The 26,838-nt window shown below is 40.5% G+C and overlaps 1 protein-coding gene and 1 pseudogene across 2 annotated transcripts in view; one reads left to right on the top strand and one right to left on the bottom strand.

Moving 5' to 3' along the window:
• Positions 1-17,186, top strand: part of LOC111749704 (large ribosomal subunit protein eL37-like) — a 32,929-nt pseudogene extending 15,743 nt beyond the window's left edge.
• Positions 1-26,838, bottom strand: part of CREB5 (cAMP responsive element binding protein 5) — a 390,225-nt gene that overhangs the window by 190,310 nt on the left and 173,077 nt on the right. The gene's annotated exons all lie outside the window — the stretch shown is intronic.

Below are 26,838 nucleotides of genomic sequence, written 5' to 3'. Positions count from 1 at the left end.
ACCTAGCGGGCTCATCTTTCAGCACTGTAGTGGACCATATTCTGCTGTGATCTATAGAGTTTTCATTGGCTACTTTTTTTTGGAATTAGATTGCCAAGCCTTTCCAAATACAGCAGACTATTGTTACATACACAAGTCAGCTTGTGGAAGCAGATGAGAATGGGAGACAAAGAAAGTTTTGTACATTCCATACATTCTGTGTGCCATGGCCACCAGTCAGCATGTTTTCAAAGGGAATGGTTAAGCGGTTAGGAGCTTCTCTAGCACTTTATAGTTCTTGATATCATCCTAAGTATTTTCTAATAATTAGCTGACTAATTAGCTCATTACTTTGTGGCAGCATTATAATTCTGATAGCTCATAGGCAATAATGAAAAGTTAAGTAATTTGTCCCAAAACATAATTCAGTTATTCATGCATTTATTCATTCATCAATTAAATAATATCGATCACCTTCAATTTGTAAGGCACTCTATAGATGCTAAGTCAAATACATTGGGAGTAGGTTGGATACTCTCTGGTGACTAGGAGGATGACCTATACTACGTGCAGGCTATCTCCTGGGTAAGGGACTGACAAACATCTTCTGTAAAGTGCCAGGTAGTAAATACTTGCATCTTTGCAGGCCACACGGTCTCTGTCACAACTACTCAATTCTGCAGTCATACACAATATGGGAGTGAATGAATGTGATGGTATTCCAGTAAAACTTTACCTGTGGACACAAATATGAATTTTATCTAATCTTTACATGTCATAAAATATCATCCTTCTTTTGATTTTTTTTCAACCATTTAAAAATGTAAAAACTATTCTTAGCTTGTTAGCCACACAAAAGCAGGTGGAGGCTGAATTTGGTCCATGGGCTGTTGTTTGCCAACCTCTGTCTTAGGGTGAAGGAAAGAGTTCTGGTGGCGTCCTTTCCCTGGAAAATCTTGCTGGTGGCCAAGAATCACAGCAATTTCAACTGCCTGCTTTGTATGTGGGGCCCTGGTGACACAGTGGCTAAGAGCTCAGCTGCTAACCAAAAGGTTGGCAGTTCGAATCCACTAGCTGCTCCTTGGAAGCCCTATGGGGCAGTTCTACTCTGTCCCATAGGGTTGCTACGCGTTGGAATCGATTCAATAGCAACGGGTTTGTTTGTTTGTTTGTTTGGCTTTGTATATAGTTCATCTTTGGCCACGTACATGAAGTTGTCCTTATAACCCATGGCTTCCAGGACAAGCGCTGTGAGTTTTCTGCACACCTTTCCTCTCAGGTGGGCCACAATTGTCCTATATTGCTAGTCAAGCAGCAGAGTCCTATTTATATTCCCAAAGTACAAAAACTTCACTGGTGTATCAACAATATTCCAGGCATAGCTTTAACTAGCAAGAGAGCAAAAGAAGAAATACTTCAGGAAATTACAGGCTTCCTTTACTTTTTATTTAAATTAAATCCTCAACTGTATTATGAGTACCCACCCAAGAATTACAATATTTAATAATTCTTGATAACCAAATATCAAGTGGCACTTTTTTAAAGAGATCATCTTGGTTTATCATCTTAGTATCCCTCTCATACCTCAAGAGGTTCAGCTTTGAGGGCAAAGTGGCTTGCTCACTGTCCCCACACAGTGTTCTCATTTGTGAATTCATGTCACACCCCATTGTTCTTCCATCTCCTTTTCAAAATGAAATATTACCAAGAGAAATCACACATTTTGGTGCTAACCTGTGGTCTTTGCTCTACATAAATTTTTTGTGATCTTGATGCTTCTTTATCTCGCCCTTGAGAATGAGAGTCTCTGTACCTTCCCTGCTTCCTCACTAGGTACAAATCCAGTTATCCTGTATTCAAAATCGTTTATATCAAAAAAAAAAAAAAAAGAGAGAGAGAGAGAGAATTCAAACTTGCTATGTTTTTTTATGTTGTTGTTAGATGCCACTGAGTGCGTTCTAACACACAGAGATTCTATGTACAACAGAATGAAAATACTGCCCAGTCCCGCGCCGTCCTCACAATTGTTGCATGTTTGAGCCCATTGTTGCAGCCACTGTGTCAGTCCATCTCATTGAGGGTCTCCCTCTTTTTTGCTGACCCTGTACTTTACCAAGTGCAATATCTTTCTCCAGGGACTGGTCCCTCTCAATAACATGTTTTAAGCAAGTAAGTTTACATGTCCAAAGTAAGACGAAGTCTCGCATCCTCGCTTTTAAGGAGCATTCTGGCTGTTCTTCTTCCAAGACAGATTTGTTCGTTCTTCTGGCAGTTCATGGTATATTCACTACTCTTTGCCAACAGCATAATTCGAAGGCGTCAATTCTTCTTTGGTCTTCCTTACTCATTGTCCAGCTTTCACATGCATATGAGGTGATTGAAAATACTATGGCTGCGGTCAGGCGCGCCTTAGTCCTCAAAGTGACATCTTTGCTTTTTAACATTCTGATGAGGTCTTTTGCAGCAAATTTGCCCAGTGCAATAATTATAAGTTGTTTAATTTCTTGACCGCTGCTTCCATGTGTTGATTATGGATCCAAGTAAAATGAAATCCTTGACAAGTTCAATATTTTTTCCGTCTATCATGACGTTGCTTACTGGTCCAGTTGTGAGGATTTTTGTTTTCTTTATGTTGAGTTATAATCCATATGAAGGCTATAGTTTTTGATCATCATCAGTAAGTGCTTCAAGTCTTCTTCACTTTCAGCAAACAAGGTTGTATCATCTGCATATCACAGGTTGTGAATGAGTCTTCCTTCAATTCTGATGTTGGGTTCCTCTTCATACAGTCCAGCTTCTCGGATTATTTTCTCAGCATACAGATTGAATAAGTATGGTGAAAGGATATAGCCCTGATGCACACCATTCCTGATTTTAAACCATGCAGTATCCCATGTTCTGTTCAAAGGACTGCCTCTTGGTCTATGTACAGGTTCCTTATGAGCACAATTAAGTGTTCTGGAATTCCCATTCTTCGCAATGTTATCTATAATTTGTTATGAACAACACAGCCTTCGCATAGTCGGTAAAACACAGATAAATATCTTTCTGGCATTTTCTGCTTTCACCCAAGATCTTGCTATGAGAATCTCAAATATCCCTTCCATCTTTGCAGTAGGAATCTATGATTTTCAAAAGATTTCATCTAGATCTACTCTAATACGGTATCCACTAATTACGTGTGACTATTTACTTTTGAACTAAAATTCAGTAAAATTAAGTAGAACACAAAATGAAATTCAGTCCTGAGTCACACTAGCCACATTTCAAGTGTCCAACAGCCACATTCCATCCTTACAGAAAGTTTTAGTGGACAGTGTTGATCTAGATGAAAAAAAAAAAAAAAGACATTTATGACAGTTAATTCTTCTGATTTATTTATATCTAAGAAGAATTATCCTGAGTAACCTAGTTCTTTATTTCTCCAGAAGGAAATAACAGAGTTTTCTGAATTACAAGTACTAATAATGTGTTAGTATTAAAAAGCACTGCCATGTAATTATGGTCTGGGATTCGTTTTCTCTTTAAACCTTCCGTCTTCCATGTTTAGGACCAGGAATTATCAAAGTAATTTCAATCAAACCATCTATGATAGACATACGTCATTTTAGGGAGGTATCCAGCATCTGGAGTCCCTAGGTGGCGCAAACAAATCGTTAACATGCTTGACTGCTAACCGAAAGGCACCTTGGAAGAAAGGCCTAGTGATCTAAAAAAAAAAAAAAAAAATCAGCCATCGAAAACCCTATGGTGCACAGTTCTACTCTGACATGCATGGGATCGCCATGAGTCAAAACTGACTCAATGGCAACTATTTCTTTTTGTTTTTTTGGTTATCTATCATCCAACTTGCCTTCCTCTCTCTGGGGAATTTCTACTGTTGAATAAGATCTTAGCAGGGCACATGATGCAGGTGTGGCCAATCAGATGATCCACCCTAGCCTATGGTTCTGGGGCAAGTGAAGCCACGAAAGGACAGCTGAATTCATTTGGTGCCATGTTTGTGATGGTGGCCAGTAGCAATGGTGGCCAGTGGTGGCCAGAAGCAGTGGTGTCCTGGTCAGACTCCTGTAAGCTTTCTAGGCCATCTGGAGCTGGCTTTGTTCTCTGCCCATTTTATAGGGTTGACCCCTTCCAGTCTCTGGCTAATTCTGGGAGCGCAAATATCCTTTGAATAAATTCCCTTTTTCTACTTAAGAGGGCTGATCTTTTCATTTCACCAAAAGAACAGCAACTGATGTATCATTCATGTTACCCTACGTTATTTCCACATTCTATAAACAACATTTATAGAATAACCCAATTTTTATTCAAAGAAACAAACAAAGATGTAAAGGATTTTGTTATTATTGCCATCGTAGTTTTATTAGAGATGATCTTCCAGAAAATTTACAATCACTATTAATTGCAAAAGAAATAATGTGGTCTCACAATTAAAAAATATATATATTTGCACAAAGGTTATTTCAACCCACAAAGAAGTTAGAACATAAAGAGAACATATTTCAAAATTTTAGTGGTATTTGAAACCTGCCCTTTGGTTTCCATGTCAAAAACATTCCCCCTCTCTGAGAGATCTCTTTCTTCTAAGTTTAAAAGCTTTGTTCTCTGTTATCCTCAGTTAATGTTATCACGGTAACTGGTGCTATCTCTCTTCAAAACACATGAACTAATACTGATCCGAAGCCACTCAGAGGATGGCCTTTTGCACCATTAACACAGTACTACAAGAGTCTGTGCAAATGGGGATGGCTTTGAAAGATAAAGTAGGTATCACCTCAAACGTTTACTTCAAAATATGTAGAGATGACAGCATCTGGGCAGTCATAGAGAGGTGTGACTGATGTTTCTCTTCTCCACTTCCTCTTAGTTTTCTTGGACTCTCTGAACTAAAAAAATTGCTCACAGAAAAACAAAATTGTGAGGATTTCTCTTTGAAGAGGGAACTTCAGGTTTTCCTAACTCCCTGGCAAAGATATTTTTCTCTAAACAGAAGAAGCCTCGTTTTGCACGTCCACCTATTTCCTGGTATATACTGGCATCACGGAAACACTGATTGGGTGCCATTTTGTTTTTCTTCTCACCATTTAGAAAAACAAAAATCTACAATCATTATATAAAGTAAAAGGCTGAATATCCTGTCACAGAATATTTTCATATTTTATAATCTACATAAACTCAGGCACTTATAAAAGTGCTGTATATGCTTAACTCAGGTTCTGGGACCAAACAAACAAACAAATTGGACATGGTATCATACCACACTACCAACCAGCTCTGTCCAAAACCCAAAAGCAAACCAGACATTTAACCAGGTTCCCAGAAAGGAGTTGAAGTCACCAAAAACAGAACAGCCATAGATTTTTATGCTCAAATCCACAGAAATCACATTCTCAATCGGAAAGTCGATTCTCCCTTACGAAGATTCAAAGGTAATTAGGGTTTTTCACTGTACTAATTATAGTACCAAGGAGCCCTGGTGATGCAGTGGTTAAGTGATAGGCTGCTAACCTACCCAGCAGCTCTGTGAGAGAAAGACCTGGAAATCTGCTCTCATAAAAATGATAGCCTAGAAAGCACTATAGGGCAGTTCTATCCTGTTACATGAGGCCTCTATGAGTTGGAAACCGACTCGATGGCACCCAGTAACAAGAACAACTAACCTAAAAGTTGGAGGCTCAAACCCACCCAGTGGCTCCATAGAAGAAGGCCTAGCAAACTGCTTCCATAAAGATCACAGCCAAGAAAACCCTATAGAGCAATTCTACTCTCTCACACATGGGGTCGCGATGAATTAGGGCCAACTCAACAGCAGCTAACAACAACAAACTATAATGTCAAGGGACCCACATTTGGTAGGAGAAGATGAGAAACTTAATCTTAAAGCTGCCCCCCTTTTCATGTTTTCAGCTTTTTCTAGACTGACTACTACTTATCTGGAGCTGGAGCAAAACCCAGTTACGCTAGTCAAGAGGACCAGCAACTGGGGTAGAAGCAGAATTTGATATAGATATTCCTATCTTGAAAATGGCACTGGAGATCTTCCAGCTGAAAACAAAGAGCTGGCCATGGACTGCTGAAAGAGTCTCCATCCAAGTCACTTCATGTGTCTCTGCTCTAATAACCACAAATACCAGACTCCGTGTGCTACGTATAACTCGCCATCACTCACAAGGAAGAACAATCTAGGAAAAGTGGTAGAAACTGATATTTGTGGGGCAAAACTAACTAGCTTTTTGGAGAAAAAAAAAGTTATCTAATATTGAGGGCCAGTAGACACTGCTAACAGATAAAAAATTTAGATGCAGAAAGATGCACTACAATCCTTCTGGTTTTTATTGCTCTTTTCTTTTTAAACATCTAGGACCAGCCAATGTTTCATTCTGTTGTACGTGGGGTTGCCATGAGTTAGAGCGGACAAGGCGGCATATGACAATAGTATCTACCAATAATTTTTTTTTAATAAAATATACTTTTTTAAATCCCTTGATCTTCCTCCCCCAAGTTCAATCACAAATGGTATATCCTTTGTTTCCTAGTTTGTGCCTCTGGGTGGAATGATGGGGTCCTGAGGAAAGGTTCATGTTTCTAAACGGAGTTATGTTTTTACCACAATGGGAATCAATTTCAATGACAACGTCTGCTTCCCAAAAATGGGTTTGCATCTGAATAACCTGAAACCCCCATTGTTAATGCTGGAAACACTTTCTCTGGAGCTATGCCGGAAAGCCTGAGGGGAAGGCATTCAGGAAAGGGTTTCTATCTTCTGAAGAATGATGGTCAGCCATTATTGTCCCAAGGCTGTGCCTGAGACACTTGTACCATCCAATGAATTTATCCCAAGCCAGCATGCTACATCACATGGGATGCTTTCTTGTAGAGATGTGCTTCTAGCCCAAACTAGTGATGATGATGATGACTGTAATCCTGACATTTCCTGAATCCTTACGAGGTGCCAGATACTTTTCCAGGCTCATTACATGTATTACTTCATTTAGTTCTACAACAAACTACTGAAGTTTTTACAGACAAACACACACATAAAGGACTTACTTAACCTTTCTAAGGAAACCCTGGTGGTGTAGTGGTTAAGTGCTACGGCTGCTAAGAAGTCGGCAGTTCGAATCCACCAGGCGCTCCTTGGAAACTCTATGGGGCAGTTCTACTCTGTCCTATAGGGTCGCTATGAGTCGGAATTGACTCGATGGCAGCAGGTTTGGTTTTTTTTTTTTTTTTTTTTTTGGTTTTTAAGGCCACACAGGTCCAATCAGCTTAGAGAGACTGTATATGAGTGTATACAGGGTGGAGAAGTCACTCTGGGAATAGGGTGAACACTACAAGTGAACGGTGAACTAAATGTTCCACTCTAGCCAGTTTCAGATGGAAGAGAGGTGATAGACATATAAGCCAACCCATTGCCATAAAGTCGATTCCCTGTGTGTGTCAGAGTAGGACTATGTTCCATAGCCAAACACATAAAAATACCTAGAAATCTGACCCATATGTTCCAGTCCTTTCTGTGACTTTGAATGAGTATACCCTAAAATTGAGAATTTTCCTTTAAGAATTTACAAGTGTTTTTTGAATTTCTCTGGGTGGCTATTTTTAGGGGCAGGTGAGTCTACTGACTGATTTTTAGATATATTATTACATAAATTGAGTGAGAATAAAAATTCTTAAGATCTGGAAGTTCAGCCCAGGTGCCACTGCAAATCTTCAAAGCCTGATAATGGAGAATTTAATCTGGAAAAATAGGCTCCTTCATTAGGTTTCTAGAAATATGGGGCCTGTCAGGGTGATGTGTCCGTGTGTGTGCATGTGTGTCTAAGAAAGAAGGAAACCCACCCCTCAATAGTAGCGCACTAACATGAAAACTAAGGGTTAAAACCCACCCTCCCCTCCTGTCTTTTTCTGGCAAAACTTGAACAAGATCTGTACATACTCTGGGCCAAGGTTTAGACAAGCTTGTTTTCATCCACCTCAAGAAAACTGTTAGTTATTATGTAGGCACGTTTACATCTGGTCCCATCTTTATTCCGATTGCATGCAAAAACCCACAAAGGACTGTTTCCTCAGCTAGGACTACAAATCTCTTCCTTAACAGAATTGTGATGAGGCAAATATACCAGAGGTCAACTGGAAGATTTTTAGAAGAAGGAGTGAAGTTCACGTCTGAAGTGTACATGGTGGCTCTAGGAAATATTGTCCCATTGCTGGCCAACATATTTGTTCTTTGACAAATATTAACAGGCCAATTGGCAAATCATATTAGGGCTCTAACATGCAGAAAAGGTCTTTGTATGTGAAATAGCAAAATAAAGTTCAGCTTGTACTATTTAAAAAAATGAAGTAAAATGAAGTTGGTAAATGCATGATTCTGCTCCACCAAAAAGTCATGTTAGTATTAGTAACAGCTTCTCACTTTCTGGAGTTTTAATTATGTCTCTTGGGACTGAGAGAAGGGCGAGGGTGGGGCAAACAGATTTTAACAGCTTATTTGGTTGCTATCCCTACCTTTACTGCTGTTGAACTAAAAAAATCTCCACAGGCTAAAATTCTTTACATTGCAAATAAAATAGTTTTTCCCTGGTTTTTATCAGCATAGGTCCCACAAGGAACCGACAGCCGGTTTATGTCAATGAACAAGACTTATTGTTTTCAGATTTATTTTTTTATAGCAAAAAAAAAAAAAGTTGATGTTGAACTTAATACGCAACAAAGCACAACGAAGACTCTAATATGGGGTTTCAGGATAATTGCTGGGTTGAATACAGGCCATGTTGCACGCACCTATTTGTGGGAGAACTCATTAATTTCCATGTTTCTCCCTAACTTGCTTTCCCTTATGGCATGCACACACACATGAACACATACACACACACATGCACACACGTGTTTTTCTTTTTACCCAATGGGCAGATGCAGATGTGTTTTGCTGTGTGTATAGTTCTTGTTTCCATGATCCATCATAAAAACTAATGAGATAAGGCCTGGAGGTCGGAGAAACAGCAAGTAAGGAACAAAATGGAAATCCTGGGATTTAGCATACTTTTTTCTGGGATCGGGACATGGAGGTGACAATAGTCCTCATGAAGCTGGATCTATATCATCTTCTCTTATTGTAGTCTAACTCACCTCTTTTTTTCTCCTGAAAGTAGCTAGAAATGTGGGGGACCCTTATCACTTTTTTCCCCTCCAGAAATAAATGTCTGCCCTCTGCTCTTGCTATGCCTGAAGGAAGTCTCTTCGGGCAGAGAGGAAGGGGTTTAGGTTGGAAGTCAAGAAACCTGTGAGCTGGTTCTGGCCCACCACGAACTTGCTGTGTAAGTTTGGGCAAATCACTCAACTTCTAGTTTCTTCACCTGAAAAATAAATTTTCCAAGAGGCCCAACTGAGTCCGATATTTTCAGATTCCTTGCTTTCCCCTTTGAAATTTTAGCCCCTTCTTCCACAACCCAAAGATGGTCCCTCCAGCTATTACCTGATGAGGCTTGTTTGTCATAGCCCTTCAAACCCGGCTTCTGGATTGTTACCTCAGAATTTATTGAGCATCAGGTCCCTGATTCCCTAAGGTTGTTAGCTCCCAGGAACACTGCATTTCCATGGGATTCTTAAAGGCCAGAGCAAAGCTTCTCTAATAATAGAATGTAGGCCCCTGACTTGATCTGGAGGTGAAGGAGTAGTTTTGGATGATGTCTCTCAGGATGACATTGTCAGTCATTTGGAAAGCTGAAGGTATATAACCAGGACAAGCAGCAAAATATGCTTGAGACTAGACTTGACTTTAAATTATTGCCAGTGACGTTCTGAGGCAAAAACAGAACTAGATATTAAAATTCCTTCTCAAGACTACATTGCCTCAATGACTGATGAACTGAAGGTGAGGAAATAATTTTCTCTCAGTACGCCAGGGAGGGGGCCTTGCTCTGGGGACCAGGTAGGAATCATCGGCTTGAAGAAGGGAGAGACATCAGCTCTGTGCATTTGCAGGAGGTATATAATTTAAAGCCTTTATCCTGTCACTCTCCCACACTCGATTTCAAGGCTCATTTTCTTTCAGCATGTGGTCAGCCCATATATGGTAACCTATTCTAATGACAGAACTTATCGTATGAAAGCTACTTCCATTGCTCTTTCTTACGATGACAATACAAGAATGCTATCTTTGTCTAACTTCTTATTCTAATTTTTGTTACAAGGAGTTGTTTAATAGAAATAATATAAAATAAGCCTTTTTATCCAAACGTTAAAATGAACAACCAAATAGCTGCAATTTTGATTAGTTGAAATTGTTACTACTGTGATGTTGTTTTGAAAGATGTTTGGTAAACTCTTTACCAACATTGCAGTACGTTTTCACATTCGTTTACTCAATGTGTGATCAAAGTCAAACATACCCCAAAATTGTCATTAAGATCATGGAAAACTTATAAGTGATGTCAGTTTGGTGAAGAGGGCTCATCACATTTTTATGTGTAGCCTGGATAGAGAATTAGGCTTCGTGGCTCAGACTCTCGATTTATTATCTAGAACTTTACTGTTTGAGGTTGAGCTGACAGTGCAGGCATTGGTGCATACCCTGGGAGATGGAGGGAGATGTATTCACTTCCCTACAAGCTCTAACACAGGTAATCACTGAAGGCAAGATTTTCAACCAAATTCTTCCCAGACTTGCAGACTGTAAGGCCCAGATTTTACCCAGAATGGAGAGGAATGAGAAATATAAGGGGTTTATATTCCTCACACACTAAGGGAATAATAGTCTTATAAGTCCAACTGATTCTTGTGAATACTTGTGCTATAAAGTTTTTGCACAAGTGGGTGTATGGAAAACCACAAACACGACCAGTTGTGAGTTCCTGTGGTCTCCAGCAGGATTTACAAATGTCTATTTTGACTCCACAGCACCACTGCTGGCCTCGGGGTTGAAATGTTTTTAAGTGTCAAAGGAACCTGGTTTACAACAAACTCTTGCCCCCCCCCCCCCAAATTCAAAGTTAGTGGAGAGCTTGGTTCTGCTGCATAGCTGGTAAGACTGCTCTTGATGACCATCAGATAGGACTTTGTGCATCTTGGAGTCCGAGTTTATTGTGTAGCCTGAGTTACTCAAGTTCTAGTGAGGAGTCAGAGCAACGAGCAGCGACGGATGCTTCGTTTTCAATTCACTCACAGACTATGAGAAATTGAAATATGGATTTCTCTTACTGAATTTAATACATAGTTCAATACTCATTTCTGAGAAAGGCAAAAATGTGTACCTTCGAGATCAGATGTAACAAATACTACAAAAGTCCATATTTTTGCTTCTTGGTTTTCTACCTCGGTACAAAAATTAAGGCTTCTGAAAATGCTTAATCCCTTGTCCAGAGCTAAGAAATTGTTGTTGCCAGTTCAGCACAGCACATTTGTTTAAAGGATTTTTGTTTTATTGTGTTGATCTGATTTGTTTTAAGAAGTGACCCAAGTTTTCACCAGAACATCGGACTTATTCTGGAAAATGCTAGAGGCTAAACAAAGATAACACCAAGGACAAGGAACTTATCAGACCTTACAACTAAGTTTCAAGCCTCATTATAAGAGAAGGGATTGGAATCATTATGCTGAATCCTTACTGTTCAATTGGTTCAGAGGAAATACGGCAGCAGGAGGGCTACTGGCTAGGTGCGAGCACTGCACATACTAGCTAAACATATTCCATTTAAAAATATTTTTAAAGTGTAGCAAAAATGTATTTCAAGCACATTTTGCACTCATGCAATAAATAATCAGGGCAAAGAAACAAAACAAAAACAAACAATGGATATAGACATTTTACTTCTCCGGAATTTGGGAAGGAGTGTGCAAAGTGTTCTGTACTTGTAACCTAACCAGATTTTCAGAGGAGACACAAAATACCCTGATTTGCTATGTGAGATCAAAAAATCATTTGCTGATTCTCAGTCTCAGGTTTTTCTTATATAAAATGGACTAACAGCTCACGGCCCATGGAGTACATTAAGACAACTTGTAACAGTGTCAGTTGCATTGGTATACTCTCTCTTAAGATTAACAGAGAAAGAATATGTACACCCTCCCAGCCACTAGCTCTGCATTAAAATACATATGTGTCTGGTCTTTAAGAAAGCAATTTGAATGAAGACTAGGGCCAAAGTTTTCTTCACTGTCACCGTAATGACTGCTACATATTATAAGTTCTTAGTCCATATTTTTGCTGATATACCTTACAAAACCCCCTGCATCTAGTATACAAGCCCAGAAATGTGGTAACAATTGGAAAAATCCAGGAAAGACCATGAATTAAGCATTATAAGTCAATGTTTACACCCAGGGAAGGAGTCTCTATGGTTAATGAGGCTTATAACAAAGATTCCAAAAGACTGAGATAAAGTAACTGTGATGGTTAAGGTTATGTGTCAACTTGTCTGGTCCATGATTCCCAGTGGTTTGGCATATATTATGTAATCATCCTTCATTTCTGGAGTCTGATGTAAGCAGTCAATTAGTAGAAAGCCGAATCAGTTGAAAGCCAGTTTCCTTGGGGGTGTGGACTCCATCCAATATATGTGGATGTTCTGGCAAAGCTCTCTCTGGATCCTGCATCCAACTCATCATCCTCCGATCTCCAGTTCTTGGCACCTGCCTGACCTGCAGATCTTGGGATTCGTCAGCTCCCACAATCCTACGAGCCAGCGGCCTTTCAATTTTGGGTTCATCAGCCCCTGCAATCACGTGAGTCAGAGAAGCCTCCAGCCTGACACCTTACCCACGAATTTGGGACTTGCCAGCCTCCACGATAGCATGAGCCGTTTTCTTGAGATAAATCACTCTCTATGTATTTATACTTATACACTTTACTGGTTTTGCTCCTCTAGAGAACCCCGCCTAAGACAGTAACCAAAACAGATGTCAAGCTACAAATTGATAATACCATGTGGTTTGAAGTACTAAGCTTTCTGAATGGCTTTTCATTCCCAGACCTTCCATCTGTTAATTTTCCTTGGTCAAATTATTCACTAAGTGTTGTTGGAAAAACACAGTGATACAGTAAAGATAAAAGCTGTAAATCACTCCATACTTTACATTTAAACCTAGGTTCTTAATTGGTTAAATTATAGAGCTAGAAAGAATCAGGTATCATCCATGGTAATACCCTCATTTCATAGACTAAACAATGTAAGCTCTTCCCCACCAATGGGCCTCCACCCCTTGTTCCTTTTGTACAGAATGCTTTTCCCTCTACTCCTTCACATGGCCAGCACTTTCTTGTCTGTGGGGTCTCATCTGAAATGCCACTTCTTAGAAAAATCTTTCCCACCTAACTTATTCCCTTCTTCTTCCTTTTTTTTGCCCTTCCCCATTAGTTTCTCTCTTAGCACCCTATTTGCATCCTTTCTACTGACAATGGGCACAAGTTGTTATTATACTTTTAAGTACTTTGTCGTTATTGTGGCTATTAGTTGCCACTGAGTCTGTTCCGGCTCATGGCAACTTTATGTACAACAGAACAAAAAGCTGCTCAGTCCTGTGCCATCTTCATGATCATTGGTATGTTTGAGCCCATTACTGCAGCTATTGTATTAAGTTTTACTCGGTTATTATCTGTCTTCCTCACTAGTCTGTAAGCTCCTTGAGAGTAAACTACTATATAGACCTCTCCATGGAAAGCCCCTGCATACAGTGTGTAGCAAATGACAGCCTCTTAGGAACTATTTCTTGAGTGAGTGAATGACTCCATGAAAGCTGTAAGGCACGATTGAAGTTGGAGGATTTCTAAGCTAGGAAGCATCCCATGATCAAATCTGTATTTGAGAAAAGTAACTCTAGCTTCAGCAGTTTGGAGGCTGGATATGAGACACCACTTAAGAGACTAGAGAAAGGATAATGAGGGCCTGAAGTAAGACAGTTATAGGAGGATGAAGAGGAAGGAACAGATATGAGATATTCCAAATAGGTAAAAATTACATAGAACACAAACATTCAGGTTGTAAGTTACGGTGGAAAGGAAAGAGTCTAGGATGACTGATGATTGATTCAGTCAGAATAACTGATGATATAACAGGCAGGCTTAATACCTGTCATTGCAGAGTTGACAGTCTAGGGGAGGAGACATTAAACAAATAATTATATAAATAAGTTATTTTATTATAGCTGAAATAAGTGCTACCCAGAAAAAAAGCTGGCTGGGTGTGTGGTGGTGCCTCCACTGAGGGTGGGAAGTGGGACGGGCCCGTCAGCAAGAGGAGGAACAGTGATAAAATCATCAGTTACATGGTATTAACAATCCCTGCCCAGCTCCCACCATGGTTATGACGATTGCATGTGAAAATTCTCAAACACGTTCCACAGATGGAAGTTATTATTACGACTTCTCTGTATCCTTCATCCCCCGCCCCTTTCTTTTTGCCCTTTCCATTATAGAAAATATCAGTTTAATTCACAAATAGACATTTACCTATTCGACCAGTCTGCAAAGGAAATGACCAGCAGATACCCTTAGCCAGGATCCTTCAAATGAGGAGTATGGGGCAGAAGCAAGCCACCCAAACATGGCTTCTAGCCACGAGCTGTGTGGCCTTGCCATTTGTTTTCCTCTTTCGTTAAATAAGGAGTGTTGATTGAATGTCTTTGCTTATTAAAAAAAAAAAGAAAATAGGAAAATAAAAAAAATATATTAAACTTTTTAAAAAATGAAGAAATTGGGACAGATGATCTCTAAGTCTTCATCCAGCTCCGCAAGCCTCAGTAACTATTTGTTGATTTTATTTGATTCCTTTGGCACGCTCAACGGACGAGTTGCTGGACATGCTTTATTTATCCCTTCCAAAAGCTTGGCTCCCAGGTCTGAGGTCTGAGCTACACGCAACAAGGGCATGGCTCAGGAGCAACTGAGAATCCTCAGGTGCACTGCCAAGAGCCTGGGAGGCACCATGTCAACTGGCACAGGCCATTCTGGAATGTGACTGAGCCCAGAAAACAATATGAATGAATTAAGAAAATCAGCAAAGACCCTGTGGAGTAGAAAAACTGAAACAGGTAGACCCCAAAATAAGCAACTAAGAACCTAAATAAATAAATCACATGCATGGGAGAAGTATGAAGAAAGAATATTCACATACTTTGACTAAAATTGGCTAACATTTCTTGCTTCTGCAACTTGCAAATTGAAATTAGTAACTCTCTTTTCATAATGATAAAAAAAAAAAAAACACTGTGAGATCCCTCAAGATTGGTCTACTAACTCAGGTACATGTTAATTGCTTAACCTAGTGCCGGGCAGGAGAGTACCTGGGTGGTCCAAACGGTTCATGTGCTCAGCTGCTAACAAAAACACTGGAGGTTCGAGTGTATCCAGAGATGACTCAGATGAAAAGCCTGGTGATCTACTTCAGAAAAATCAGCCACTGAAAACTCTGTGGAGCACGGTTCTACTCTGACACACCTGGGGCCGCCAGGAGCCAGAATCAACTCTGTGGCAAGTGGTTAGTGCTTGGCAGGTAGTAAGCAACTGATAAATGTTAGTTATTGTAGTACTACTACCACCGCCACCTCTTCCAGAACCATAGCTCCATCTCTAAATGAAGGGGAAATTATTAAAGAGTAGAAGCAATGAACGTAAGGTACAGTATAGGAAAAATGTACCAAATAAAAAACCAATCAAATGTGTATCATATGGCAATATAAAATATTAGCAATCTTAATCATCTATTTAATATATAAGCATTGGCCCTCTGATAGATATTCTTGGTAGGCTCTCTTGATAGACATCGTAACCATTCTCAGTTGCCTTTCTCTACTGTAGAAGCTGGAAGACGAGGTGCTTGAAATTCTAACTTCCCCATTAATTAGAAGTAGCATGTGATATAGTCCTGATAAAGGAAATATAAATGAAACTCCATGGAATAAATACCCACAAGTAAATTCTCACTACAAGAAAACTCTTGGGCCTTCACGTGATTTTTTTTGTTTTCCCTTCCTGGAATGCAGGCGTGATGCCAGGAGGTGCAACAGCCACCTTATGACTAGGAGGGAAAAAGCCACACATGAAGGACAGCAGAACAGGGAAGTGGACAGCACCTGGATCCCCAATAATATCCTGCAGTTGGCAGCCTTGGATTGCCCACCTCCATGTTTTTTGTTACATGAGTACAATAAATAAACCTCTTGTGTGTGTGTGTGTGTCTTCTTACTTGGAGGCAAACATGCTCTGAACTGATACGGTGCTCTTCTATCTCCTTGAAAATGCAATAGCAATATTAACGAAACATGGAAAACAAATGAAACTGTAAAATTAAATGAGAATATTAAAGATACAAATTAAACCCCTTCAAGAATCTGAAAGGAAGATAAACCAAAGCTGGAAAGTTCTAGAAAGGAGGCAGAGCTTGAAGAATGGGTAAGATGGATTAGGCCTTTGGAAGAAAGGGGAAAAAACCATATAATTGAAGCTCCAGATGTGAGGCATCGAGGAAACCTGTTTGACCACTGAGAAATAAGGAAGGATAAGGTGAGGGCTTGTGAGGCCCTTAGAAATCAGACAACAAGAAATGGGGTACCATCTAAAGTTTTTGAGCAGGTGAATGGCATGATGAAAATGGAATATCATGATGTGTAGCCCATAATAATTTTTAAAATGAATAATATATACTTTAATAAAATATTGTCCCTTAAGGACAGAGTGAAGCATATCATGGGGATGTATAGAGATCTTTTTGTCCTTTTTATTATAAAATATCAGTCTAATTTAATTAATGAGTATGCATTTATCTGGCCAACTGGTCTGAAAAGAAAATGACATGATTAAAATTTTGGGTGAAAATGATAAAAAAAAAAAAAAAAACCCTTTGACTATAGTGGAAGTCCCTTCTCTTCCGGCCTCTTTGGCCTTGGCTGCAGAAGCGAGATGACAAAGAAACATCATCATTTGGAAAGCGTCGCAATAAGACACACACGTTGTGCCGCTGCTGTGGCTCTAAGGCCTACCACCTTCAGAAGTTGACCTTTGGCAAATGTGGCTACCCTGCCAAGCACAAGAGAAAGTACAATTGGAGTGCCAAAGCTAAAAGATGAAATACTACCAGTACTGGTCAAAAGAAACACCTAAAAATTGTAAGCCACAGATTCAGTCATGGTGTCCGTGAAGAAACAACACCTAAACCCAAGAGGGCAGCTGTTGCAGCATCCAGTTCATCTTAAGGAGTTCAACGCTTAGTTGCGCAATAAATGTTCTAGTATTACAAATTTTAAAATTAAAAAAAAAAAAAGCTCCTTTGGAACTAGGAGCTACTAGTCACTCACTATTCAGAAGCATGCTCAAACAAAGTTCATGTGGGAGTTTGCCTGCCATCTTACAGGCTGTAATGGGAAATGCCAGGATCACACTTACAAAGCACTGCCAACATCTGAGAAAAAGATGAGGCTTAAAATTGTTATCACTTACCTTCATTTTACTTTTTGTTCTGGGAATCTTAACTTATCAGATAGCCAAGAAGACAGGTTAAAGTTTCAGACTCATCGATTTTCTTTTCACTCTTACATTTAAGAGCCAGACTCCTGGCTTCAGATAACAACGATTTAGAGATTCTGTCTGGTTTCATAGGCAGTACAGAATTTGTACTGCCCAATGACTGGAGACAGGTTAGATCATTATCTTTTAGATCTGAAGATATGTGACCAAGGGAACCCAAAGAAGGATGCCAGGTCCCCGCCTCTGTCCTTATTACACTGGACAAGCTCACAAAGCCCATACATTCATACTCCCCCTATCATGCACCCTACCACTACCACTGGCGCCCTTGTCAGTTCCAGAACCAACCATACACAAAGCGGTCAACAAATCAAAAGGATGACCAATAGGCTCAGGACTTAACATTCTCAGCCTGGTCTGGCTGCTTGTGAGCATCTTGCACAGTGTAGAAATGGTATTTGTTGATACAACAAGTCTATTAAAAAACAATCCATTTGAATCCTCCTGAGATATGCTTTTTGAAGGGATTTTTTTTTACTTTCTCTTTATGTGTTCTTAGAAGTATTTTAGTAGGTGTGAGATGTAGACAGAAGCAGAAGTAACTGCCAGTAATCCAAGAGTTCAGAATGTCTACCAAGAGAATATTCACAATGCCCAATTGTCTACATTTGTTTTCTTTTTACACACACATATAACAAACACAGACACAAAATTGAAGCCTTTGGTTAAACTGATGAAGCTTCTCGTTTGTGGGAGATAACTTTGTTTTAAAGAGTTTTATTTCTTTTGGTAGTGCCAATTTTTTTTTTTTTAATTAGCGACCTATTCTATATAGAGTGGACAAAAGAGCAGATTCTGAATTTGAATCCTAATTCTGGCACTTATTAGCTGTGTGCTCTTGGGAAAATTATTTCACTTCTCTGTGCCTTAGTTTACTCATCTATAAACAGGACTAATACTAGTGGCTACCACATGACTAAACTAAATCCATTGCCATCAAGTCAATTCTGACTCATAGCAACCCTACAGGGCAGAATAGAACTGCCTCATAGGGTTTCCAAGGAGCAGCTGGTGGATTTGAACTGCTGAAATTTTGGTTAGCAGCCAAGCTCTTAACCATTGTGCCATGATTTATTTATAATGATTAAATGAAATAATATATTTAAAGTGCTTGGTATAGTGCCTGGTATATGATAAGAGCTATGAAAGTGTTATTTCTAGTCATTATAATTTGATCTACTGGAATATTCACTCATTTTGTTACTGAGTCCCTGTTATATGACAGACATTATTCTAAAAACTGGGGACTCAAAGTGAACAGGACAGATAAGCATCCAGAACTCATGGTGCTTATGTCATAGTGGGTAAGGCGGATGATAAACAGACAACAAATATATATGCGACATCATTTCAGAGAATGATAAATGCTATAAGGGAAAGTTAAGGTTGATGTCATAGAGGGAGACTGGGATCCCTGGCGGGCTAACTTGAGAGTGAGTGGGCGGATAAGTCCTCTCTGATGGCACTGGAGCTAAGACCTCAATTATACCTCCTGGATAAGAAACACTAAGCTGAAGAAGTTGCAGTATTGTCCATTCTCTCAGGATCCCATTATAATAAGCCCTTTCTGTTTTAACATTACCAATTTTCTTTACATACCATAGATATGTTTAAGGAAGGGGAATAAAATTTAAAGACCAAAACATTTGAAAAGAAAATTAGGAGCTTGTCCTGCTGACAGTTACCCCGAAATCAAGGCACCAACAGGAGAGAGGGAGAGGGAGGAGATTCAGAGGGGGCGCCCTCGTCACTCTTTTTCTAACATCTCATCCTAGCTTGAGCCAGGCAGTTCAGACTTCAGACACCCATGTCCTGTCATTAGTCAACTTCAGGAAATTTTTAGAAATTGTTGCCCAATCTGCAAAGACAGAAGGTAGAGGAAATGGAAAAGTGAGGAGGGAGGAAGTTCTGTTCCTTGGTAGATGATGGAAATCAGGGAAAACATGACCACTGATGTTTGTTCAGTCCAGGCACTTCAAGTTTTGGTGTTGGGGGATAAAGGCTGTTATCTTGTGAAAATGGAACAAACTTCACTGGGTTGGAATGCTAGTCTTGACTCTTATGGGAAGAATATGGTCTGAGCTGTTCTTTGCAAGTGGCCAATGCTATTTTTTTTTCATTTGCAATAGATCATTCTTGCATCTGTTTAGCCTGTTTTAGCTTACCAAGTGCCCTCATATACAGTATTTTCATTTAATCCTGTTTCCCAGCTCAGATCCTTCAAAGGTGCTATTCCTAGGCCAGGAATTCTTCTCTTCACTTGGCAGATGCTTTCTCATCTTTCAGACACAATCTCCTCAGACAGACCTCCCCTGGCCACCTTATCCAACCAGGCACTCCCAACCACTCTATCCCCCAGTGTGGAAGCCTTTTGTTTTCTTCGGAATCTTTATCCCCATTTATAAATATACACGTTTTGCTTACTTCTTTTTGTCTAGCTCCCTCACTTGGCTGCTGGCTCCACGAAAACAGCACTATGTCTGTTTTACCTACAACACACACTCAAAGCCTTGCCAAGTCCTTGGCAGATACAAGAAGCTCAGTATATGTTGAATAAAAGAGTCAACATCACACACCTGGAAGATGGATATTTTTACAGATGAAGAAACTGAATCTTAGGAATTGCCCAGGATCACACAGCTGGTATTTGGCACAGCTGTGACCATAACTCATGGCTTCTGATGCTTGGTTTTAGTGTCCTTTCTACTAGACAGCATGGGGACAGTGGTGGTTCAGGGGTAGAATTCTTGCCTTACAGGCAGGAGACCCGGGTTCAATTCCCGGCCGATGCATCTCATGAGCAGCTACCACCTGTCTGTCCGTGGAGGTTAGTGTGTTGCTATGATGCTGAACAGGTTTCAGTGGAGCTGTCAGACTAAGATAGACTAGGAAGAAAGGCCTGGAGATCTTCGGAAAATCAGCCAGTGAAAACCCTATGGATCACAACAGCCTGATCTGCAACTAATCACGGGGATGATGCAATACCGTGCAGCCCCTCATTTCATTCTGCATGGGGTTGGCATGAACTGCAGTCGATGCAAAAGCAGCTAACAATATCCACTAGATACCACACAGAAGCCAACTCACCAATGGCCACCAGGACACTAAAGAGGGACATGAGATTTTCACCTACCCCAGTGGGAGGCAGGTTAAATCAGATGATGCTTTAGAATCAGCATTCCCGAAATCCTCACCACAGAGAAGAAGAACCAACAGTCCTGCCCAAGACACATTCAGAGAAGCTCAGGGTTGCAAAGTTTCGACACATCTCCGAGCCCTGCTGGTGGACTGTGTGGGTGAGACCATAGCTCTGCGATCAGGGCTTTAACCCTGGTCTGACCACTTGCTATCTGTGTAACTTTGGGTAAGTTATTAATGTTTGCGCCTCATTTCTTTATCCTTAACATGGTGATGATAGCCAAACATACCTCATAGTGTTGATGCCACACATACTCTGCCTTGAATACAAGAAAAGTACTTTATAAATAAATGTTGAATAAATACTAAAGGTCCCTGTAGACATGGCACCTTTTCTTTGTGTTAAAAGTCACTCTAAGCCAGCAGGGTGTGGATCAAGGTGAAAAATGGTTTAAAATATATTTGGAACTTTTTTGAGACTCTTAACCAGGCTATTGTTTCTCTATATTGAAATCAATTTAATCACAATGGTTATAATCCCCGAGCTATAAACCAAACCGCTCTCTGCATTGCCCATTTTGCTTCACCACGTGTCCCTGTATCACTGCTCGTCTTTAACGGCTACATTTTTTCTAGCTTTTTTCAGCTGCTGCACACCCAGCATGATGTCTTAAGATGCAATATGTCAGGTGAAAATGAAAAACACATGTTTTTGCAGCACTTGGTTTCAAGTATTCATGAGTCTCCAAAAAACAGATTTGAGAATAAAGTTTTCAAATAGAGATGGTCTACTGAAACGCAGATTTCCAATTGTTGCTGAAGTTGTTATTAAACCAAACTCCCTGTCGTGGAGTTGATTCCGACTCATGGCGATCCTACAGGACATAATAGAACTGCCCCATCAGGTTCCTGGGGCTGTGATCTTTACAGAAGCTGAATGCCACATCTTTCTCCCTGGGAGCGGCTGGTGGGTTCCAACTACCAATCTTTCAGTTGGCAGCCGAGCACTTTAGCCACTATGCCACCAGGGCTCCTGAAGTTGTTATTAGGAATGGGAAATTAATCAGTTAGTTGTTTAAGAAGTGCACAATGTCTGTCATCTTCACAAACTGGCTGGTAGTGGAGAATGACAAATAAAAATTTATCAAACTGAGATGTTTGGTCCAAAAAAGAAAATTCAAGAGAAACAAGACAGCTCTCATTTGGGAGAAGGGATGAATGGGTTTAGCGTTACTTCAAGTGAGTAGAACTATGTCTGATGAGTAAAAGTCCCAGAAAAACATAACTGACTTCATAGAAGTAGTACTTTCTAATAATTCAAGGTGGGGCCCTGCTAACCAAAAGACTGGCAGTTCAAACCCACCCACCACCCTGGGAGAAAGATGTGGCAGTCTGCTTCTGTAAAGGTTTACAGCCTTGGAAACCATATGGGGCAATTCTATTCTGTCTTACAGGGTTGCTCGGAGTGGGAACAGGCTCCAGGGCAGTGGCAACAATTCAAGCTATCCAAGTGGTCATCACCCAGGCAGGCTGCTGGTTGAGCTAGCGAAACCCACAGCACCATCAAACACTGGGGCAGAAGCTTCTCAGGCTATTTGGAAAGAAGTTTAGCAGCCATAGATGGGAAGGCTAGACTGGGAGACCTCGAGGGGACCCTCAGAGTCTGTGCTTTCTGAATGTGCTGTAGACGCCCACCCTTCTGAATCCAACATTGGTCAAATTACCCGTCCACTATTAGAAAAAAAATTCTATATTTGCAGATGCACAGTCAATACCAAAGCTTCTCTGGCTGATGGTGGAAGCTTCAGATAGCAAAGAGCACTTACATGTTTACAATTTCTCAGATAAACAAAGATGAATTTTTAAAATCTATTAGACATCATTGCTTACACAAAGCTGAGACAGATGTTCAGAATATCAGATTCAGGGAGGGCCAAAGCTTTGAAAACAAGATTAGTGGCAACCAAGAAGCAAAGGTGATCTTTGAAGGAGGATGTGATGGCCCTTTTGTTAAGAGGGCCTTCCTAGCCCTAGAAGGCTGCTAAGTTTTCTAAAAGCAACAGACTGTTTGACCTCTGACTGTCCCTGCTATCTTCTGGAGGAGGGAAACTCCTCAACTGCCAGCCCACCTGCTCAACAGTGAACAGAGTTGCTTGTTGGCTGTTCTAGATCCCGTTGCTCTGTCTATAGAGGCCAGAAAGAAGAGTTCAGGAACCAACAACAGCTGAGCAGCTCGCTGACCTGCACCTGGATACATTCCAGAACAACTCTCCCAGGGAAGAAAGGAGGTAGAAGGAGGACAAGGGAGGGGGGCAAGGAAGAGCAGGCAATAAATTAGTCATTTGGATTTCCCCATAGCTTCTTTCTTAACTTACCTGGGTGAATTAATAGGAGTAATCTAACACTGGTTGAGTGCTTGCTGTGTGCTAAACACTTTTCTTAAGAACTTTCCATGTATTGTCTCATTCAATTCTCAGACAAGTAAACAAGAGGCACCATTTGGTCCAAGATCACATGGGTAATAAGTGGTAAACCCAAGAATTAAACAGAAGCTTGATTTAGTCTCTTAACTACTATCCTAAATCGGGTAAAGAAAAGGGACATTGGGGAGATGAGGCTTTGGGTGTCTGACTTAAGGTTTAAAAAAAATTTTTTTTTTTTTAGTGTAGTTAAATTTATCAATATTTCCTGCTTTTTAAATGATCTTTTTTTCTCCTACTAGATTCCATGAGTCAGGGCTGTCCTTCCTGCTTCTCAAGTATTAGGACAGTGCTTGGCCCATTATAGGAACATAGTCAATATTTGCTGAATGAATGAATAAATGAATGACACAGCAGTGGAAATTTTTTTTTTTTTAAAAAGGGTCTTTCCTAGAAAAGTCATAGAAATATATAAAAAACACCACCACACAGCGTATCATCTCTAATTGCTGAGATGCTGCTGTTTGACTGTATGAGGCCGTCCCGTGACCCCCTTCCACAATACTTGTCTGTCCCCCCATCAGGCGTGTGGTGTTCTCTGAGTCCCCACTTTCTTCTGCCTGAGTTCTGTTCCCTCTAGCTGCCCGCAGAGACATTGCTGAGTTTCGTCTCTTCCTCCTTTTCCCACTTGAAACAATCAGAGCCATGCCCCTGGGCTCTGGAGAAGCCTGTTTATTTTCCTTGGGTGCTGAAACATCTTCTGGAAGCTTTAGAGTACGAAGTCGATTGACAGACGCTAAGCTTTCTGGGGCAAATCAGAACTATGAGAGGTGACCAGACTGGAGACGGACAATAAGCAGGCGTGGTTGGTGGCTGTGGCGGCACTGGCAGTAACAGGTCTCCGTAAATAAACAGAGTTGAGTCCAGGAAACCTGTGCAGTCTTGCCGTGTGCGCTGTAACTATAGACCACAGATGTCCTTGGAGCGCTGTCTTTAGTGTCTTACAGACGAGAGATAGGAAAACTATCCCTCACTGGCATCACTTAAAAATACAATGGATCATGTTGGCCAATATCATAATAACTGGAGGGGCTGCCTGATATTTATAATGAGAAAACCTCCCTCCTCTGAACTGGGAAGACCTTTTTTAGATCACTGGAAAAGAGAGGAAAGGAGAGGAGTTACTATTGTGTGATGCTAAGTAATCCGGAACTTTCACATAAGTTATATCATTGAATCTGAAAGCAATCCCACAAAGCAGGCCTCGCTGCCTCAGTTTTACAGATGAGGAACCCAGGCCCATCTCTAAGCGCACACAGGAACAGTGGTCCTGCTCTTTGCACTAAGCCACGTACGAGTTTTGATTTCTCGAGCACCTAGTATGTGCCAGCAGGCATTGTCATAAAAATGATTTCTGGTGATCAGCTTGGTTTGTCTCAGGCTGAAGATGAGCTGAAACATCTTAGCCATGAAAGGCTTTGGCCTCTTTCTTTTTAAATTTTGCTTAATATATATATATATATATATATGTAACAAAACATATCCATTTCGATATTTTTTACATGTACAAGTCAGTGACATTAATTACGTTCCTTATGCTGTGCAGTCATCACTATTTTCTGTTTCCAGATTTTTCCATCCCCTTTAACAGAAGCTCAGTGCCCCCTGAGAGGCTTTGGCCTCTTGCAAGGATGTGGCCGGAAAGGCCCAGACACCAGGGCTCGCTGGGCAGGCAGCCCAGCCCTCCTTGCCTTTTACTTCAAAAGCACTACGAATATTTCCTTTATTCTGGGAATGACTATCACTTATAGCAAAAATCTCTTTTCACTTTTCGAGAGACAGGTCATGGGAACTACAATTGGCCATTTAAATGAATTTTACATATTTCTGAGTTATGGCCTTTCAGGGTCTTGGTATTCAAATTTAAGCCAAAAAATTAATCTAGACCAGTGTTTCCCAACCATGACTTCATATTAAAAAAAAAAAAAAATACTGATGCCTGGGCTCCACCCCAGAACAAATGAATCAAACTTCTCTCCAGGGGTGGGGCCCAGGGTTTGGTATTTTTTTAAAGCTCCCAAGTGAAAGCAGCAGGTAATCAGGGTTGAGCCACTCTTTAAACTCATGGTCCCAGCATCATTTTATCTAATAACAAGAACTGAAGTTCAAGTTGCCTTGAAAATTCAAGGCGATCTTACATTTTTCTCCATGGAATGTTGTCTATTAGAAACTCGAAGCTACAACAGCAAGGCAATTGTGATGGGAATTCTGGAACACATCCCCAGCAGCCAGAGTAGAAGACAAGCAAAGAAAGAAAGAAGATATGAACCACCACGTTAATTACGGAAAACCAGAAGCCCTGGAAGAAGGCCAGGGGTGTGGCCGAGTGGATAGGAGTAGGGGACAGGAGAAATTTGGGGGAATTAGAAATTTTAATAATTTTGCCAAAGGTTACAATTGGATGCTGATTGTTTCTAACTTATTGCAAGCCTTGAGAGCAAAAATAGTGAGGAAAGAAACTCCTGTCTCACTTTCTGGCTGCTTTTCATTTCTCTAGTTTAGGGACAGAAAGGAAATGAAGCCTTCCTGGTACTTCTTTCCTCAAATCTGATTCAGGGTCCCCAACACGCTCCTTTTCTGAACACCAGGGGGAGTAAGACTTACTCTGCGTCTTTCACCAGACCTTTCACTAGAGCTTGAGAAAGAACAAATTCTTGCTTATTCTTTACACCCTTTCTTGATGGGCTCTTCCTTCTCCCTCTGACTAAAGAAACAATCTATTTGTACTCATTTAAAAATCGCCCTTTCAAAGCAATAAAATGGATTCTATTCATCACCCAAAATCCCTGGGTGGTGAAAATGGTTAAACGCTACTAACCGAAGGGCTGGCAGTTGAAAACCACCATAGTTGCCCCAGAAGAAAGGCCTGGCAACCTACTTCTGAAAGATCACAGCCATTGGAAACCCTATGGAGCACAGCTGTACTCTGACAGACATGAAATCAATGAGGCAACAACTGGTTTGGTTTGGTTTTATTCATCACCCCAAGATTTAAAATGGCAATAAGGGGCGGAAGTTAAGAGAGTGGATGCTGGTACCAGACTACCAGGATTTGAAGTCCAGAAACAGTACTGAATAGCTGTGGGGCCATGGGCAGCTTATTTAGCCTCTCATGCCTTGATCTTCCTGTGTGTAAAACGGGAATAATAATAGTAATTTGCCTCATAGGATCATTGTGAAGATTGTTAGGTTAACATACATAAAGCTTGGACCATGTCCCAGCATATAGTAAATGTTGTTGTTGTTAGGTGCCGTCGAGCTGGTTCCGACTCCTAGCGACCCTATGTACCACAGAATGAAACATCGCCCAGTCCTGTGCCATGGTCACAATCACTGTTATGCTTGAGCCCATTGCTGCAGCCACTGTATTACTTCATCTCGTTGGGGGTCTTCCTCTTTTTTGCTGATCCTCTACTTTACCAAGCATGACGTCCTTCTCCAGGGACCTTCCTGATAACATGCCCAAAGTATGTAAGATGCAGTCTCGCCATCCTTGTCTCTAAGGAGCATTCTGGTTGTACTTCTTCCAAGACAGATTTGTTCATCCTTTTGGCAGTCCACAGTGTATTTAATATTCACCAACACCACAATTCGAAGTCATCAGTTCTTCTTCAGCCTTCTTTATTAGTAACTACTCAATGAATATTAGCTAGTGCTATTATCAGACAGACTACCAAAGTAACTTTATTTAAATTTGAACTCTTTCAAACTTCAATC

This window comes from Loxodonta africana, chromosome 8, assembly GCF_030014295.1.
Source record: "Loxodonta africana isolate mLoxAfr1 chromosome 8, mLoxAfr1.hap2, whole genome shotgun sequence".
Classification (NCBI taxonomy): Eukaryota; Metazoa; Chordata; class Mammalia; order Proboscidea; family Elephantidae; genus Loxodonta; species Loxodonta africana.
The sequence above is the reverse complement of the archived record's forward strand: the minus strand, read 5'-3'. Positions and strand labels throughout refer to the sequence as shown.